This window comes from Dipodomys merriami, unplaced genomic scaffold (genome assembly GCF_024711535.1).
Source record: "Dipodomys merriami isolate MVZ:Mamm:240054 unplaced genomic scaffold, mDipMer1.0.p SCAF_212, whole genome shotgun sequence".
NCBI classification, from domain to species: domain Eukaryota; kingdom Metazoa; phylum Chordata; class Mammalia; order Rodentia; family Heteromyidae; genus Dipodomys; species Dipodomys merriami.
The window spans coordinates 501811-523608 of NW_027203516.1; the positions used below are offsets into that span (position 1 = coordinate 501811).

General features: G+C 34.6%; 1 pseudogene; it reads right to left on the reverse strand.

Moving 5' to 3' along the window:
• Nucleotides 1-20567: 20567 nt before the first annotated feature.
• Nucleotides 20568-20667, reverse strand: LOC138834357 (U6 spliceosomal RNA; annotated as a pseudogene).
• Nucleotides 20668-21798: the final 1131 nt, after the last annotated feature.

The following is a 21798-nucleotide window of genomic DNA, read 5'->3' on the forward strand; positions in this document are numbered from 1 at the left end:
TTTTCTTTTCTTTATATTCTAGACCTTTCCTACTTATTACAAATGAGGAAACCACGGAATCTGTTTCTTTGTGTCTTGTTTATTTTACTTCGTAGGATTTTTCCAAGTCTTTCCAGTTCCATATGAATTTGAAGTATAGAATTCCACCATGCATACATAAACCACATTTCGTTCATCTACTGAGTGGCATATTGGTTTAAAACATGACTGCATATAAGTATCACTTAGTGTCATTCAAAAATGAGAGATGCCACCTCCCCTGACATTCTAAAAGCATGATTTCTAAGTAAGATAGGATTTTATGGTGGTACGAGTTTTGAGATATCTGGCTGAGTCTAATGTATATCTTGCACTGAATGAGGCAGGAACATATCTAATATCATAGAGGATAAAAATGGTAGTGTCAAAAATATTTCCTTTGAGAAAGATATAGGAGCCTGCCAGAAGTATAAAATAGTTCAGATAATTTTGAAGTATTTAGAAATGCAAGGGCAAGTATGTCTCTTTAAATAATAATTATGTAAGTGGAAGGGCAAAAGAAGGGAAAGAGAAAAAAATAAGTGACAGCAGATCATTGTCCCAATAGAATATAAAAAAAATAATCTGTAACTTTCAAGTTAAAGAGAGACCAATATAATACATGCAAAATATTTACTTGACTTTATCCTACTTTAATGCTCCAATGGCTTTCATAAAATGCAGATGCATAGTTTTGTGTCTTCTGTCATTTGCTAAAAGTTTCGTCCAGAAAAGGTTATCAATTACTTATAAATGATGCATAATTCCTAGGTATTCCAGTTATCACATACCCTCTTGATTGAGATATCTCTGTATAAACTCAAAATAACGGACCAAAAAAAACCTTAAAATAAACAGAAATCACATGTTCGTTTTAATCGCTGTAGTTTACAGAATATTTAGCCAAAACCAAAAACGTCTATTTAGATATTCTGAATTTTGTGTGAAGAATTTTTAACAATAGTTTATTTGCTGACATGTAATTCACTTGCAATATACTATCTCCTTTTATTGTATACACTTTAGTGCTTTGGAAGTGAATTGTTCCTTCATAGGTTTTCAAAGCCTAATTTTCACAAACTTGCGTTTCTTCAAATAGAAATGCTAAAAATTTTACAACAGACATTAAAATAGATAAAAAAATTCTGTTACTAGAATTTGTCCAGCATACATCCTCTGTAGTGTGTATTTTCAAATTTTTATTTTGGGGATTTTTTCCAGGGTCTCACACATACTATTTAAGTGGACTGTCAATGAACTACAATTACCTGTCCAAATAATTTTTTTTTACTTCTCTTTAATACATTCATAGAAGTATAATGAATTGATCCTATACAATTATTTTTGACCTTTGAGACTTGAAAACTTGCTTGCTAAAATGATTGCAGTATTATACAAATGGATCACTATGAGTAGTTTATCAATTCCTCCACAAATGCATTACTATGTTTTGTGTCATCTTTTTATATTAGGATCATACTAGTGATTTTTTTCTTTATTTTTCTTTTGTTTTTGGGTCCTGTGGTGGGGCCTGAACTCTGGGCCTGGGCGCTGTCCCTCAGCTCTTCAGCTCAAGGCTAGCGCTCTACCACTTGAGCCACAATGCCACTTCTGGCTTTTTTCTTTTTGCTTATGTGGTGCTAAGGAATCGAACCCAGGGCCGCGAGCATGCAAGGCAAGCGCTCTACCACTGAGCCACCTTCCCAGCCCCTCTTTTTCTTTTTTCTAAGATACTAAAGAGGAACTTATTTCATATGCTCCTCTTATTGACTATTAATTTACACATATTCTTTAAAGAAATATCATATTCAGGAAAAATTATATAGAAATAGAAGATATAAAAATACTTAAGGTTAAGAATCATTGTAGCTTTCACATTTTAGCATTAACAAATATGTTACCTCTATCTGTTGGATATGTTTTCACTTTGGTTATAGTGTCCTTTGAATTATGAGTATAGTGTCTTTGTATTATGAAAGGCTATCACTTGATATAATCCAGTATATTCTTGCTTTTCTTTAGCAACTAATGCTTTCCATTTAGAAACCTTTACTGATACAATATCATGAAATTGTACGTTTATCTCTTATTGGTTTTTATATCTCGCATTTAGTTTGATAATCATTTTTTTATTTTAAATTTTTGTATAAGGATTGTGGTAGGCCAGATGCCTGTAGGTCACGCCTGTAATCCTAGCTAATCAAGAGTCTGAAATCTGAGGATCACGGTTTAAAGCCATCCCGGGCAGGAAAGTCCTTGAGACTCATATTTCTAATAAACCACTAGAAAGCCAGAAGTGGTTCGGTGGCTCAAGTGGTAGGGTGCTCGCATTGATCTGCAAAGGACGTGGACAGTGCCTAATCCCAGAGTTCAAGCTCCATGAGTGACAAAAAAAAAAAAAAAAAAAAAAAAGAAACAAAAAAAGGGATTGAGGTAGTAGACTAAGATCATTCTTTAAATCTCGAGAGACAATAGTGCCAATACACCCATTTAAGATTCTATTTTTCATTTCATAAAGTCATAGGATAGTTTTCAAAATCTATTGACCATAAACTGAGAATTTATTTTTGACAAATCTGTTACATTCTTCTATGTGTCTGCTCTTGTAGTAGAACTATGTTGTCTTTACTACTAAACATGGTAAAAAGATTCAAAGCTAGTATGAAGGCTGAAGCTACACCATTTTACAAGAATGTTCTAACTGACCTGTATTCCTTGAATTTACATACGAGTTTATTGAGCAGGTGGACCAATATTCTACAGAGATATCTAGATGTTTGAAAGTGACTGATATTCTGTACCTTGTAAAAACACAAGACCCCAGATATATATAGAAAAATGTCTTCAGAGAATACTTGAAACAACTAAAATTAATTCAAGAATGAGTTACGATTTAGATAACAATGTAACATAACAAAGCTGAATGATAACAACTTGAGCTGTACAACAGAGGAGAGTGAGAGGGGAAACAATGATGTACCAGATAGGAGCTATATGTCATTGCTATTGTGTTTCAAAACACAGAAAGACTTCAGAGAAGAGAAGGAGAAAAATAACGTTTCCTGAGACAAGTTTCTTTTTAATCCATCAAATAGTTTGTACTAAAAGTCAGTGAAAATGGGAAAAATTAAAATAGAAATTAAAGCATTGTATGTACCTGTTAAAATGTAAAGAATTTGTAATAGGAATATGATAATTAATTTCCAAAGAAATAAGAGAAAGAATAGTTAAAATCTAAAGGGAAAAATAATGAGACAAAAGAAGCAAAGTAAAACCTTTATCAATAACAAACAAAAGAGTTTGGAAGTGGAAAGGCAGTGGAAATATTCTAAATAACAATAAAAATTGCTAACGTGGATAGAATATGGATCACATGTTATCATATATAATTTTGAAAGGGCATACTAGGAATGAAAGTTTGAAAGTCATGGATTAAAACACTATTTTGATTATAACTAGAAAGAATAGCTCAGTCGTAAACCATTGGCCTTGCATATGTGAAGCAATGGTGTGATCTCGCAAGCATTACAAAGTCCACACAAAGCACACACACACACAAAAACCACACACACACACACACACACACACACACACACACACACACACACCACATACACACATTTGGAATATTGATTTTATTATATTAAACGGAGGAACTTATCACAAACAGTAAAAGTAGGTTAATATATGAAATCATAATATTGCTCGTACTATTTAAAAGTTTAGTAGAAATAAAATAGTCACAATATACTTGGATTTTTATAGATTAAGTAAATCGAAAATTAATAGAAGACATGAGAACCTTTGCAAATAAGTTTTAAATAATAATCATTTTGAAACAAGTGTCCTTTTATTTTGACAAAGGATTGATGTTATTGGTGTTTTAACTCAAGATTTAGAATGTGATAGCGAGGTGCTCTATATAACACTAGCGATGGATACATCTCTAATCAGTTCACTCTGAATAGTTTTATAATAAGTTCTCATAGTTTCCCAGTTTCTCCAGAATTACAAACCCTATTTACAATTCCCACCATAGCTAGAAAATGGATGCAACAAATCACCATGCCGAGCTCAAACTTTTTTTTTAAAATTCAAGTACAAATATTTCCAAAAAGTGATCAGGTAATGAAGGCTTTCTTAATAAAGTAAGTGCTTCTTGAAAATACAGTAAATATTTGTTACCTGGACAAATATGTTTATAAATATAAGAAAATAAATGTATTTAAATTCACTAACCATATAAAAATTAAGAAAATAATTTCAAATAGCCACGTTACATATTTTAAAAGCAAAATATATGTGACTGTATAATTTACATATGTAGAAATCATGCAAAATTATATTAACTGATCCTACAACTCTGAAAAAAGAATTACCCTAAAGAAACAAAAGGAAATATTTATGCTCAAAATTTGAAAATTAGAAAATAAAATTATGTAGGGGCTGGGACGGTAGCTCAGTGGTAGAGTGATTGCCTTCCATGCATGAAGCCCTGGATTTGATTCCTCAGCACCATATAAGCAAAAAGGAAAAAGCTGGAAGTGGCGCTGTGGTTCAAGTGGTAGAGCACTAGCCTTGAGCTGAAGAGCTGAGGGATGGGGGCCAGGCCCAGAGTTCAGGCTCCACAACCGAACCCCCTTCCCCAAAAAAAGAAAAGAAAATGAAGTGTACTCTTTAGTTGACTTAATTAAGTGGAAAAGCGCTGTATATCAATTTTATAATAAAAAATGCATGAACAAAGTAAGCAAAAGTACCCATTGATCAATAGCATTAGCAAAAGCATCAGTAGTTCTTGTTTTGCGTGTACAAAAATATCAATGGAAGATATAACAATGTTCCTTCCCTAAGAAATGTATTCATTACCTCATTTATGTAACTTTAACCCCTGTGTACCTTACCATTACAATAAACTTAAATTGAAATTAAAAATAAACCAAAAAATATATATACCAATTAAGAATTCTTAGAAGCCATTGGTTAAAATTTTTGTCACAAACTTCCCTAAATACTGAAGGAATATACTTTGATGATACTATTTAAATACTTGAACCTCAGCAGAAAATCAAAAAGTTTAAAAACTGTTACAAAGTAAAGTAATAAATCAGAATATATTACTATTAATAATAAGCATAAGATGAATTTATAGTGGTAGTCAAATATGTAAGAAATGAGGCAATTTCCCATTCATCTGCACTTAATATGTGAGAAGGAATTTTCTAGGTCTTTTTAAATTATCATAAGTTTAATGAAATTATTCTGTCACATCATATGATAATCAGATAAAGCTGATATTAGAGCAAAGAACAGATTGTATTAAGTTTTTGGATGTTAATGTATATACTTATTTTGGTTGTGGGAAAATGTGGGGATATCAACTTGGGGTATATTTTTCTTGTAGGCTGGGGTTCCCTTTCCACAAGAACATGCATCTCATCTGTCCTTTTAGCCTTCCCATCATCAATGGCATCAGAGTTGCACAGCAACTTGTCTAGCTTGCTACCTTGACTGACCTGGATCCACAGTCCTTCCAATCTTAGTCTCTAGTTAGTGCAGGTTGGTAGAAATGATCCAATTCACCCAGCTATAGATTGAGAAGTAAGTCCACTAAACTTGTGGTTTGCATTCTGTTCTCAAGCCTCCAAAATAGTTAAGAGTACACATGGGATCCCCTGTTGCCAAGCAGTAAGAATATTTTAAAGCAACTAGACATATATATGACTTAGGCTTGTGAATACCTCAGGAAAAGTATAAAAGAGCAGTGAAGCATAGAGGACAGCCAGAATTTTAACTACCTACTCAGAGGCTGAATAAGCAGAGGTAGCGACTCGGGAGTCTGAGATCTGAAGACCACAGTTCAATCATGAAAATACAAGCGATTATCTCAAAAGAAAAAAAAAAACAGAATTGTAGCAGAGGCTGAAATGGTAGACCACTATCCTTGGGCACAGAATCTGAGGAATCGTTTCCCTGGCACTATCAAGCCTCAAGAATGATGAATGCATGTATGAGCACATGCACATGTGCATGGGTGTACTCGCACATGCATGTACATATACACAAACACAAATGAGTATTTCAATGTGAAGTTTTTATTTTTTTATCTTGCTGTACTTTATTTCCCTGTATTAGTTCACAAATTAACAAAATCAGCTAAGGACATATTTACATAAAATTCATCATGTTTCTCTAAAATCTACTCTCTTTTTGGAAGCCTGCTTTTATTTGACCCAAAAGTAAAATATTCAGGAAGTCAATTCATCACTCTCAAGTTTATAGTATTAGATGATTGTTTAGGTTCCTCCTAGCAATATGATTTTGTGAAAATCCTGCATCAAGTAATATATTTCTTTCACTAGAAGAGAAACGTCTGTGAAACAATTAATAATAGCTTATTCTCCTCCTGGCATTCATCTGTAGTTTTATTTTCTTCATATATTTCATGATCTGTCTGTGTATGCCAAAGACTGCTGTGAAAATAAAAACACCTTTCTCAGCGCTTAGCATGTGTATACCATTCATAGATACGGAAATTGCTTTGGAATAAATAATGTTCACCCTATCTTGAGAAAGAAGAATTGGTTTCTCAGCACTTTAGGTAAGAACTTGAGGGAAAGAAACCAAAGGAAAAGTGAGGAACATCTCAACACATAGATTCTAATGAAACAACCCAAGAAAACATAAATTAATTCAGTACTGAAGAACCTGCAGGAAATGAAAGATTTAAAAAAATCAGCTATGACAACTTTATGAAATTCGTGACTACATGGGAGTGCAATGTTGTGAGGATAGTGGCAAAAGCCCAGACTAAACAGAAAGTTCTGTACACAATGCCATGCACCTGTTGTTCTAAATTCCAGGAAGAATAACATCAAGTGGACTGAGGCCAAGTTTATACACAAGTAGGAAGCCAGTTTCTAGCGGAAAAATAATCAGGACAACTTAGGGCTGGGGGCATGACAAAGTGGTAAGAACACACATTTAAGGAGACAAAACACTCAATTCAAATTCTAATATTAGGAGTATGAAAGAAAAAAGCTATGATTTTAAATAATTACAACAATTGTAACACTTGAGTATTTGAGTGGAGAAAAATCCATTAGAGAGATAGAATGAACCCACGTTCCAATGCTCCTTTAGTTATAATGTTTAGTCGTACTTCAGACAAAACAGAGTTACTTTGCAAATGAGCATGGATGTACATTTGGGTGATGGAAATACTCTACTTACACAGGTGTAAATTAAATAGATTTTTGGGGATAGATTGTAGTTCTTGAACTAAGAGCCTGGGTGTTGTCCATGAGCTTTTTCTCTCAACGCTACCATTCTAATACTTGGAGCCACAGTTCCAATTCTGATTTTCTGTTGGTTGTTTGGAGATAAGAGGCTCATGGACTTTTCTGCCCAGGATGGCTTCAAACCAAGATCGTCAGATCTCCGCCTCCTGAGTAATCCTGATTCCAGGCATGAGCCGTCGATGTTTTTAATAATTTAGTAAATTGTACAGTTACAGAAGTTATAAATTATGATTGTAACCTGTGTAATATATGTGTGTATGTATAGATCAATGCATACAGTTAGAAATATATTAAAATATTTTTGCATCTACAGTAGATTTATGAAATCATCCTTCATTAAAAATATAATGGAAACAAAAGTTAATAAGGAGCAAAACAAAGGTAATTGTTACACGTTTTCTTTTTGTTGAATGGAATATGAATTGTGAGAATCAGTTTGGGAAAACCATCTCTACTTTAACAAAATGGATAATTGCTATTAATTCCAATCCATCTCTTTGCCCATATTGTGCATCCTCACACATGAGTGTCAAAATCAAACCACAATTTTTGCCTTTGTATTTAACTAACCTGTTATAATTTAGGGGCTAGATGAAGTAATCAAATAATGATTAAAATAATAGTAAGTGAGGCTATTAGTTAGAGCTGAAAAACATTTTAAATATGATAACTAATTAAATTACATATTTCTTACTTTTACTCTGTTGTTATGTCCCACATTCCCCCATTAGGAAAGTCCATAGAAGGTTCTCACTAAATTATATGTAATTATTAAAAATGTATTGAAAGAATATGGGCACAGTGTGGTTTTAGCTTATTGAAAGCTGTATGGGGTAGTGTGTTTTTGAGGACTTGCAATACGTTGTGATGGAGATGAAGGGACGGATGTGCTTATTCTGGAAAACTGGCTAGAGGATTGCTCCCAGAAAGATAGTGATGAATTCTTCCAAAAGGACAGTAAAATCACTTTCACAACCATGTTCACTTTGCACTCTTCACTGTAGCCAAGTTATGGAAACAGCCCAGATGCCCTTTGGTGAAGGGATGGTTGGCAAAAGTGTGTCATATATACATAAGTGGAATATACTTATCCATTATGAAGACTGTTACATTATTTGCAAAGAAATGGATAGGTCTAAAAATATGTTAAATAAACGAAGTCAAAGCCAGACACACAAAGGACCCATGTTCTGTCTCATATTTGGAAGCTAGAACTTTATACAATTTTACACAGCAATATTAACCAAATCATGCTATTTGTAGAGGAGTATTTAAAAGATGTAATTTTTTATAAAATTGAACTTTTAATCCAACAAAATGAATACCGGAAACTATCACTTTGAAGATGTGAGGGGAAGTCAAAGGGAAAGAATAAAAAGAGGTATGGAGGAAGAAATTGAAGACATGATATTCAATGCAGATAGTATGAAAATGGAAAAAATTAAAGTGTAGTGAGGTTTAGAAAGGCAGGGAAAAGTTATATAAGGATCCATTATACTTAAAAGCATTATTTATTGAATGTAAATTCCCTTGTACAACTAGTTATGATAATAAAAATATAATTAAAAACAATAGAGCCATCTGATCTTAAACTGTGTTCTCTTAAACCATGAGTCAATATAATAGTTTCCTCCTCAGAAATTTTCTTTGCAGGTATTTTCCTTTTAGTGACAGAAAAATGATCAATGCAATGAATATCAATACATCACATTGCACATCATAAAGAGACACAATAAAAATCACAGTAAAAATGTTAGAATTAACCACATGATAAAGTAACAGGTAGAATATGCCAAATGATCATTGATTGTTTTTCCAAGTACTATACCAATGGTATCTAATTTAATCCTCACAATAATTGCATAAAGTGGAGCTCCGTACATTTTTAATTCTCAGATGATGAAGTCTTCAGATTTGGAATTACTAGTACAACATTGCACACATGGTAAGTCTTAGCCTGAGGTTCATCTCCCACTGTATCAATTAACTTCATTCTATTTTATGACTAAAATACCAACACTTAGTCTACAAATTCTAGGAAAATTTCCCAGAATTATTGTGTACACTCATAATATTTCACTTTATCTTTGTTAGAAAATAGGGAACTGTAATATGAATACTCAAAATTCATAATCAATGCATACCTCCCTGGTGAAAAGAACTGCTAATGTATAACATTCTTGATTTCTAGCTCAAAATAGTAGAAATCATATTTTAACCCTTCTCTAAACACTGAACTGCCTGGGGACACTATCTCTGTTTAACACTGTCTTACTGAAAGAATGACCTCCATAATTCCTGATGGAAACAGACTACAGGTCTTATGAACCAATCATTTCCAAATTGTAGCTCAACTAAGTTGTTTACCATTAGAAGTATTTGGATTGCTTTTTATACACAACATTTTGAGAGAAAGGTACTACTTTAAAATGCTATTAAAATAAGATATAAAAATCACCTTTGACCCTAGATAAATATTTTACCTTTTATGTACCCAAAAATGCAGTCTGACCTATTATTAATGAATTAAAGCCTCTCCAACTTGTGGATACAATTGGTTTAAAAAGACATAAAGGGCTGGGAAGGTGGCTCAGGGATAGAGTGCTTGCCTTGCATGTGTGAAGCCCTGGATTTGATTCCTCAGCACCACATTAAAAAAAAAAAAGAAAAAAGCCGCAAATGGCGCTGTGGCTCAAGTGGAAGAACGCTATCCTTGAGCTGAAGAGCTGAAGGACAGCGCCCAGGCCCAGAGTTCAGGCCCCACTACCAGACTCCCCCCCCCCTAAAAAAAAGACATCAATACTACTATATTTGTTCAAAATTTCTTATGATACTGAAGATTCAATTGTAAACTGTTAAGACTTGAAAATAACTCTTTTTCTTGGGAGTAGGAAACAAAACACAAGATTAATCCTAATCATTTCCAAAGACATTTATACTACAAATCCACTATTATAACTACAAAGATTCTAAAAATAACTGAAGCATAGTTTCACAAAGGGCATAATTTAAATTCATCATGTACATTCAAAGGACTGTGCTAATAGGAAACAAAGTTATACTAAAAATTAGCTCACGCAATTCACTTCCATTCTTTTATTCTATATATTTTAGTTTCCTAAAAACTGTCTTTTGATAAAATTATGCATAAAAAGCCTATATACCTACTTACATTTTCTGATTTTAACAATGTTTATTTCAGAAATGTCTTTAGCTGTATAGTCAATGAACTGAAATAACACTAAAGTATTCAAAGGGTTTTCAGAAATTGCAAGAGTCACTCTTGGATGTTATTTATATTGGAAAAGATCTTAAAAAAGTCTTATTTGTTAAATTTGTGATAGTTACTCCCACAAAAGAACTATTAATGAAGAAACCTTTGTATGTAAAATACAACTTAAAATGCATCCACAATCTGGAGGTGACACATGCTTTTTTTGTTTATTTGTTTTTGCAATGTATATATAACAAACATATCCACAATGCTGTTTTTCAGTCAATATGATCGGATATTCAAACCTAAAAAATACGAGATTTATTCTTAGTGTGAATAGATACTATCTTATAAAGTTATTTTCAACCGAAATCCGGAAAGAGTTTATGCACCTTGAGTTTCACAGGAATAACCAGAGTGTAATACCTGTTTGGTCAAGTCAGTCAAACTCACTCCATGAGTATATCTTAAAAGTATAGCCAATTTAAGAGATCAAATACATATTTTTTACTGACAGTCATCTTACAGCAATAACTTACTACTTAAATATATGTGTATCTTCTTGCCTAACATATACAAAGAGCTTGAAAGTGATCTCTTTTATCTAACTTAATGTTGTAAATGCTTTAATAATGATGATGTTATTATTTGAGGAATAAAATGTACAGAAGGGTGGTTTCACTGAAATGACAGTACGGAACACTGATAAATAACAACATTGCAAAGCAGTTCTTTTCAGCCTCTCTCTGTTCTCATTGGCAAGCAACATTGCAACCTCACACACACACACACACACACACACACATACACACATATTTGCACACATGTACACACACATTTACATACAAGGGAAATTCAGGGTTTATTATACAATAAAGTTCAAATAAAATATTAGTGATAAGGCTAAGGATAATGGGTGTAGAGGAGCACGTAGAAACGGAAGTTAATGGTCAAGGAAATTTGTTTAACAGGATCCTAACAGAGAACTTCCCAAACATGCAAAAAGACAGGCCTATTCAGATACTAGAAGCTTTTACAATTCCAAATAGACCAGAAAAGAATAGGACATCCCACCATCACATTATAATCCACACAGGATCAACTCAGACAAAGAAAAGATCCTTAAAGCTGTGAAGGAGAAAAGATTAATCACCTATAAAGGAAAACCAAATAGAATCACCTCAGATTTCTCAGCAGAGACAATCAAAGCAAGAAGAGCCTGGAATGATGTATCCCATGCCCTAAAAAAACCCAACTATCAGCCAAGAATACTCTGCCCAGCTAAACTCTCCTTCATAACTGAAGGCCAAATAAAAACCTTCCATAGGAAAGAAAAATTGAAACAATATATCTCCACCAAACTAGCCCTGCAAAAGATTCTTAAAGATGTCGTACACATAGAAAACCAACAAGACCACAATAAAGGCCAAGAAACTGCACCCAAACTGAGAATCCAAGAACCATAGAAAGAACCCAGTTTTCGCAGCCCCCGAGAAGGTGGATAACATGGCAGGAAGTCCCAAATACCTCTCAGTCCTTTTTATCAACATTAACGGACTTAACTCTCCAATTAAGCGACATAGACTGCCTAGTTGGATTTAAAAATAAAAAAAGTTCCCTCTATCTGCTTCCTTCAGGAGTCACATCTTGCCCATAAAAACAAACATATTTTCAATGTTAAAGTCTGGAACAAAAGCTACCAAGCAAATGGCCCCCATAAAAAGACAGGAGTTGTAATCCTAATATCAGATAAAATAGACTTCAAATTAAAATTTGTGACAAGAGATAAAGAAGGTCGCTACATACTAATTAAGGGTTCTCTCCTGCAGGAGGATATTACAATTTTAAATATCTGTTCAACAAAACATGTAGCACCCAAATTTATCCAACAAACACTACTTTCCCTCAAATCCCACAGAGATCCAAAGACATTAATAGCTGGGGATTTTAAAACACCACTCTCCCCACTAGATAGATCAACTCGGCAAAAACTAAACAGAGAAACCACAGATCTAAACAGCTGCAGAGATCAACAACATTTAACGGACATCTACAGAATATTTCACCCAGCAGCATCAAAATACACGTTTTTCTGAGCAGCACAAGGAACATTTTCTAAAATAGACCACATTTTAGGCCACAAAGCAAACTTGTCCAAATTCAAAAACTTTGAAGTTATACCTTGCATTCTCTCTGACCACAAGGGAATAAAACTAGAACTCAACACCAAAAGCCACCAAAGAAAGGCCGGTAACACATGAAGGATGAAGAACACACTGCTGAATCACCAGTGGGTCATGGAAGATATTAGAAAGGAAATTCAAATATTCATGCTATTCAAAAAAACTGAGAACACAAATTACCAGCTCCTTTGGGACACAGCAAAGGCAGTACTCAGAGGCAAGTTTATACCTCTTAACTCCTACATCAACAAATTGGGGAGATCTGAAACCAACAATATAATGACATATCTAAACCTCCTTGAAAAGAGCAGCAAGATAAACCCCAATCCAGTAGACGGAAAGAAATAATTCAAATTTAATCAGAATTAAATAAATTAGAATCCAAAAAAAATTATAGAAAGAATCAACAAAACAAAGAGTTGGTTCTTCGAAAAACTTAACAAAATTGACAGACCCTTAGCAAATCTTATCAGAAAAAGAAGAGAACACACCCAAATAAAGAAACTCAGAAATGAGAATGGAAACATCACCACGGAAACAACCAAGATTCAGAACATTATAAGGGTATATTTCTCAAAACGTTACACTAAGAAGTTTGAGAACTTGACAGAAATGGACCTTTTCCTAGCGAATATTGACATGCCAAAACTAAACTAAGATGAATTAAACCATCTTAACAGACCCATATCAAGCATTGAAATAGAAACAGCAATAAGAGACCTCCCAGGTAAGAAAAGTCCAGGACCAGATGGTTTTACAGCGGAATTCTCCAAGGCCTTCAAAGCAGAGCTCACACCAATACTCCTCCAACTCTTCAATGAAATTGAAAGAGAAAGGTCACTACCGAACACATTCTATGCAGCCATCATAATCCTCATCCCAAAACCAGGCAGGGACTCATTAAAAAGAAAACTATAGACCCATTTCTTTGATGAACATTGATGCAAAACTTCTCAACACAATTTTGGCCAATCCACTTCAACAATTCATCCAAAAAATCCTACACCCATATCATACAGGATTCATTTCAGGAATGCAAAGCTGGTTCAATATATGCAAATCAATTAATATAATTCATCATATCAACAGGAGCAAGGATAAGAACCACATGATTATCTCAATAGATGCAGAAAAAGCCTTCAACAAGATTCAACACCCCTTTATGATGAAGGTTTTCGAAAAATTAGCAATCCATGGAACATTCCTCAATACAATAAAGGCTGTATATGACAAAAATACAGGCAGCATTATATTAATGGTGAAAAACTAAAGTCATTTCCTCTTAACTCTGGAACAAGACAAGGATGTCCACTCTCTCCACGTTTCTTCAATCTAGTATTAGAATGCCTAGCTACAGCAATAAGACAAGATCCAAACATAAAGGGGATCCAAATAGGGAAAGAAGAAATAAAACTCTACTTCTTTGCAGATGACATGATCTTGTATTTAAAGAATCCCATCGACTGCACTCCCAAATTACTCAAGCTGATTCAAAACTTTGGCAAAGTAGCCTGGTATAAAATTAAGCCCCCTAAATCAATGGCTTTTCTGTATGCCAACAATGAGAAATGTGTGGCTGAAATTATGAAAGTAACTCCATTTGTAATAACGCCACAAAAAATAAAATACCTAGGAATTAATTTAGCCAAAGGAGTGAAGGACATTTACGATGAAGACTTTAAAATCTTGAAAAAGGAAATAAAAACAGACCTTAGAAAATGGCAAAAAATTTCATGCACCTGGATTGGAAAGATTAACATCATGAAAATGGCAATACTTCCCAAGGCTATCTACAAATTCAACGCAATACCTATCAAAATTCCAACTTCATTCTTCAAGGAAATAGAAGAGGCATTCTAAAATTTCATATGGAACAAAAAAAGACCCCCAATGGCAAAAACGATCCTCAACGGAAAGAACACTACTGGAGGAATATCAATACCAAATTTCAAACTCTACTATAAAGCCATAGTAAACAAAACAGCTTGGTACAGGCATAAGAACAGACCTCAGTATCAATGGAATAGAATTGAAAACCCAGAAATGAACCTACAGACCTAGAGCCAACTAATCTTTGATAAGGGAGCTAAAATAATAGAATGGAAGAAAGACAGCCTCTTCAGTAAATGGTGTGGAAAAATTGGTTAACTACTTATAGAAAACTAAAGCTAGATCCTTATATATCACCTGGAACAAGAATCAATTCCAAATGGATCAAAGACCTCGGTGTCAAACCAGACACTCTGAAAACATTACAGGATGTAGTAGGAGAATCCTTAGGTCTCCTTGCTCAGGCCGATATTTTCTTTATAGAGACCCAGAAACACAACAAATCACAGAAAGGTTGGACAAATGGGATTGCATGAAGTTTCAGAGCTTCTGCATGGCAAAGGACATAGCAAGCAAGATCAATAGAAAGCCCACAGATTGGGAGAAGATTTTCAATAGCCATACAATGGACAAGGGTCTCATATCTAAAATATACTTGGAACTTAAAGAATTTAATCACCCAACAACAAATCCTCAAAGAAACAACTGTCCAATAAATAAGTGGGCTAAAGACATAAAGAGAAACTTCTCTGAAGAACAAAGAAGGATGGCCAATAGACACATGAAGAAATGCTCAATCTCCCTAGACATAAAAGAAATGCAAATGAAAACAACATTGAGATACCATCTCACCCCAGTTAGATGGCAAAAATCAAGAACTCTAACAACAACAGATGCTGGAAGGGATATGGACAAAAGGGAACCTTACTGAATTGTTGGTGTGAGTGTGAACTTGTTCAACCACTTTGGAAAGCAGTATGGAGGTTCTTCAAAAGACTTCATATGGAGCTCCCCTATGACCCAGCAATCCCACTTTTGGGTTTTTACCCAAATGTTTACAAAGAAGACCATACTAAAGCTACCAGCACAACCATGTTTATTGCAGCATTATTTACCATAGCTAAGATATGGATCCAACCCAGATGCCCCTCAGTAGATGAATGGATCAAGAAAATGTGGTATATATACACAATGGAATTCTATGCCTCCATCAGAAAAAATGACATTGCCCCATTTGTTAGGAAATGGAAAGACTTGGAAAATTTTATATTAAGTGAAGTAAGCCAAGCCCAAAGAAACATAGGTCCCATGGTTTCCCTTATTAACGATATCTAGTATATGTATGAGTCAAGCCGAAAAGGTCAGATAATGTGATGTTAGGAAAATGAACCCTTAGATATGTATTTTAATGTTTTTTTTCTTTCATGCATTTGTTTCCAACGCATTTATAAGATTATTTCTTTGCTGCTTTGTATGTCCCTCCCCCACAGTATCACCCCTGCTTTCACTATATTTGATGTTGGTACAATTTGTTGAGGACAGGGGGGAAAACAAGTCATTTAAGGATACAGTTGGACCCGTTGCAACAATGAGAAGTACATGTTGTCATGTCGAAAATGAACTTTACAACTTTGGTGCAGGGGGGGGGGAAGGGAGGAGGGGGGGCGGAGGATTGTGGGGGGTCGGGGGGTGGTTGGGAAGGGATGTGAAGGGCAAAGAAAGGAGGAATCTGCAATGCTTGATAAGAAATGTACTCATTATCTTGTCCATGTAATTGTAAGCCCTCTGTACAGTATGTTCACAAAAAAAATAAAAAAATAAAGAAAAGAAAAGAAAAGAAAAGAACCTAAGGGATATGAGGACCAAATTATTATGATATTTCACTAGGTATCCTATGAGAAAGGAAAACAAAATGCACCAGTAGAAAGCTCAGAATATCTGAATATAATACAGGCCTATTTGTCCTCACTAACTGTCATAGATGTATATGTTAATTCTAAGTAGACTTAAGTTCTAATAGCATTCGAACTACTCGAAGACACTCATGTATTACTGATACAAATTATGTCCATACAGGTAGACCCATTGCAACAGTGAAATGTACAAGTCGTTATGTCGAAAACGAACTTTTCAACTCTTTTGCATGGGGTGGGAGGAGAGGGGAGAAGGGAAGGCGGGGAGGATTGGGTGGGGAGGATGGAAAGGGATAGGAAGGGGAAACAATGGAGGAGGCTAGAATGCTTGATAAGAAATGTACTCACTATCTTGCCCATGTAATTGTAACTCCTCTGTACAGTATTTTCACAATTAAAAAAACAATGTATGTCCAAAAAATATTAGTGATTAGGAAAAATGATAATTTGCCTTTTTACAAAATAATACATAATCCACGCACCACGGTGGTTACATTTTCCGGGTCTCTCCACATGTGAACATTTAATTTATTTTTAGTTCATTCATTCATTCATTAGTTTGGTGCTAATATTAGAGCTTGAACTCAAGGCCTGGCTCTGTCTCAGAATTTGTTATTTATTTTGTTTTAGTTTTCTCAAGGCTAGCATTTTACTGCTTGTAAGACAGCTCCATTTCTAGCTTTTGCTGGTTACTTTCAAACCAGAATCTAATGGACTATTTTTTTTGTCTGGTTTCAAACCACAATCATCAGATTTTGTCTTTCTGATTAGCTAGGAATAAAGACATTGGCCACCAGTGTGGCTCCTACTTTTTCTTATACTTATCTATTGCACATACTTAGATAGCAATTTAATATTGAGAATATAGAAGCAAGATGTACAGTGATTATATTGTTCTGTCAGAAATTCAGGTTAGTAATGTAAATTTCTTCTTAAGACCATACACAAAAAATACTTAAGAAGAAATCTGATGATTTGTGTGTGTGTGTGTGTGTGTGTGTGTGTGTGTGTGTGTGTGTGTGTGTGTGTGTGTGTGTGTGTGTGCTGTTGCAATATGTTCCACATATAAGCACTGTGCAGGTGTGTCCAGCCATTCACAGTTATTGGATAAATATCTACCTTGAGATACCAACTCATGGACAATGTCTAAGTGTCCATTCTAGGCTTACCGATGAAGAGGATTATACTTATCCTCATACCTAGTATTCATATGAGTGGCCTTTTTGGAAAGTAGTGTCTCCACTGTAGTAAGCTGCAAGGCAAGCACTCTACACTGAGCCACCTTCCCAGCCCAAGGATTAAGGTTCTTATCTGGCCGGGGGCTGGTGGCTCAAGCCTGTAATCCTAGCTACTCAGGAGGCTGAGATCTGAGGATCTCAGTTCAAAGTCAGCCCGGGCAGGAGGGACCGTGAGACTCCTATCTCCAATAAACCACCAGGAAACAGGAAGTGGCGCTGTAGCTCAAGTGGTAGAGCACTCGCCTTGAGCTGAAGAGCTGAGAGACAGCGCCCAAGCCCAGAGTTCAGAAGCCCCACGACCGACCAAAAGAAAAAAAAAATTTTTATCTGTAATTTGGTCAAAGTTATGTCTCTTTATGTTGGCAACTAACAATGTATTTACTAATTTCAAGTAAATACATAAATTCTATTTCCATCTTTTTTTAAAAATAAAAAAAAACTTGTTTGCTCTGTAAATTGAGTAGAAGCATGGATTTTGTGGCTAGCTAGGTCATTGCACATCTGTATCTCTTTTCCTCTCTCTGTTTTATGGTTCTCATAGACAATATGATTGCTCCATAATTATCCTGATTTATTTTGCTTTTATATTTTTGGTTGCATCATTTCACTTACTGTTCTGCCATTTCCCAAAACAGCACCACATGAACAGAAAAATCCAGAAATTATGCTGTGGCTCAAGTGGTAGAGTGCTTGCCTTGATTTGAAGAGCTCAAGGACAGTGCCCAGGTCTACAGGTCAGGCCCCACAACTAATTTAAAAAAAAAGAATCTCAATATTTGATAATTCTACTAACAGATCTGACTGAAATCAGTTTAATCACACTTTTCCTGTAAAATGAAGGAATAGATCCAGGCTAGGAAAGCAGCTAGAGAAGGCAGGCAGATTGTATCTGTAACAAAACTGTGTGGAAAATGGAATCGAGGATTACTTAATGGTGATTCACTTGCACTTGAAGCATGATTCTGAATTATTGCTTGCTGATTCTGAACTATTGCTTTGATCATTATATTCTCCAAGAAGAAAAAGAGAAATTTAATTGATAGCAAAGGACTAGTAATACATTTTGACTTCTCATTAAGCATCTTCAATCATCAAAATTACCTGAAGACAATAGATAGGCCTATTTTTAGATGAAAACAAGTGTCTTTAAAAAAAAAAGAATTTAGGTAGTCATACAAAGGACTTCTATTTTACTACTGCATTATACATTTTTTCTAATGTTTGATATCAACATTAGAAAGCTACTAGAAAGCTCTTAAATCCCATATGTTGAATAGGGAGTTCTCTTACACTATAACATGGTATTTCCCAAATCATTTACATAGAAGGCATTGTTTCCTATTTTCTCATTCCTAGAATAAGCTGCACAGGAAGACACCACTGGTCCTGATTATCAGTCTGTACCTTTGAATACTGAGGAAAATCTTTCCTCTGCTCAATATAATTCACTACTCTCCAGTTAGAATAATTTAGAATAGTAAAAATGGAAAAAGAGAAAATAAATCATGGTGAAAAAGCACATGCAGAAAATTCACCAGTTTTTTTCTGACCAGTTCAACCAATGTGAACTATTGGGGAAATATATGGACACCTCATTCCCACTGGTACTCAAAATCTCTGGTTAGGCAATTCTGACGAAGACAAGGAACAAGATGAAAAAATGAGGAATTGTATCAATTGCAAGAAAACAATGGAGTAGGATCCAAGCAAATTTCTTCTTTGGGATGCCGAAATTTATTGGCTTACTGTGGTGTGAACACTACTTTCCAAAAAGGCCACCCAGATGAATACTAGGGATGAGGATGAGTATACCCCTCTTCATCGGGAAGCCTAGAGTGGACACTTAGACATTGTCCATGAGTTGGTAGCTCAAGGCAGATATTCATGCAATAACTCTGAATGGCTGGACACCCCTGCACAGTACTTATATGTGGAATAATACCAGAATGGCTTCTTTATTACTTCATCATGATGCAGATACCAATCCCCAAACTAAAGGCCTATTGACCTCCTTGCATCTTGCTGCTGGGAATAGAAATAGCAAAGATACTCTGTATCTCCTTCTGTTTAACCATTATATCAAACCAGGTCTGAAAAACAACTTTGAAGAACCTGCATTTGATATTGCCAAAAGGGTAAGTATGTATCACTACCTTTTGAAGTTGTCGAAGGCTGTACAAATTGTTCTCCTAAGTCGTAATGGTTTGGTTAAGTTTCTTAAATTTCAAAAATGCCAGTCCATCTTTTGTGTCCCTACAAATTTTTTTCACAATACAAAGCAACAGCAATATCTTACTATAAAATTTATGTATTCCATGGTATTCTTCCAAGTGAATTGCATGATTTTGATATCAAAATGTATTCAAGAGTTGTTTGTATATATCTGTAATGATCTCTGCAGAGTTTGTGATTCTTTAAATCAGAAATAATTTTAACTTATCTGTTGAAATGAATAGTATAGAAACTAAAGATGTTCCGGGTGCTTTTCTGAAAAAAGTATATCTATGTTTGTGTAATGTCCATAATCTATTTCATTCTCTCCTAGATATAATACTTTGAATTCTATATTGTTATATAATGTATAGATTCATTAATAAATGTGACCTTTCAGATTGCATTCCATATAGAAGAATTTTAAGACTCCTTTTTTTCATAGTTTCTTATATTATTTTATTTCTTTGGGATAAAATAGCAATATTATCTAATTTCAAGTTTTGTAAAGGTTATGCTATGTAAAGGCCTTTCTAAGGTGAAAATTTAATACACTGATGTCAAACTAACCTTTAATTCTATGAATTACATATATTGTTACACTTGTGTTTTTGTAATCAACTTTTTAATAACTGTTTTTCATTTCTTGCATCAGAAGAATGAAAAATATGGAATAATTCACAAATTTTCATATCATCCTTGTGCAAGTGCCATGTTAATCTCTGTATTGTTGTAGTTTGGGTAGACCTGCTGCTGAAGCATGCAGTATCCTCAAAATTTAAGTACGTAATGATACAATCTTTATACAGGCATATATCCATGGTTGCCTATTTGTAACAAGGAACCCTTATTGTTCCTAAAAATGCTATTGATGTTATTTCTCTAAATTTCTGTGTACAGTGGAAAAAACTTATATAGTTTGGTTGATTGCTCACATTTACAATTTTTTTGTCAATGACTATTTTGTCATTTTCATTTTAAATTTGATCATACTTTGAAGCCTTTACAGCTAAGTCCAAAGGTGGTGGCTTTTCAAGTACTTATTTATCAACTGAGTTAGCTTTGTGGAGCTAATGGATTCAAAGTAAGCCTTGCTTAAGAGCTACTTCTAACTTTCTGCAGCTTAAAATTTCCCAAATGAGGTCTTGCTGGGACAAATGTCTACCTGAACTGTGAAGACTAAGGGTCTATGTTGAGGTGGCAGAATGATGCAGGCTCCAGCCTCGGGATTATCTGAGGACTGTGTTTGGGATTAGGAAAGCTCTTGGAATGCCAGGATACAGAGGGAAAATGTTCCCTCTTCCTACCTCAAAACATGTCACAGACTCCTGGGAGCTGAGGAAGTGGCTCTTCTGCTTGCTTAAGCATAGATGAACAGCTGGTCATGCATTTTCCTGAGATTGGAGAAGTGGTTTGAGCTTGCTCTAAAATAGTTTAGATAATAATATACCTAGACGTTCTCTTATAGGTTAAGTAAAAATGTATCTGTGGAAATTTTTTGTGTAAATGTTTTCTGACCAAATCTTGGCAAAAAGTATGCTTGCTAGTTTTTAAATACCCACTAACAATAAAGCACAGCATGCAATGACAATTGCTGTTTGCACTCTGCATCCCCTGTGTCCTGGTGATTTTGTGACCCTTACCCAGGGACCCCAATGGAGTAGACGTTGACACTGAACCTTTACCTTTCTTCCATGTAGGAACAGACCAACCAGAATATCTTACCCTGACAGCATGGATTGTCTTACTGGAACAAAAATAATCTTAGTTACAAGGGATCATAGAGAGATGAACAGTTCAGACAGAATTGTTCAGAATGGAAGGTATTTTATTAAAACATAATTGTTTATTATACATATCATTTCAAAAGTAGCTAAAGCCAGGAAAGTGAAA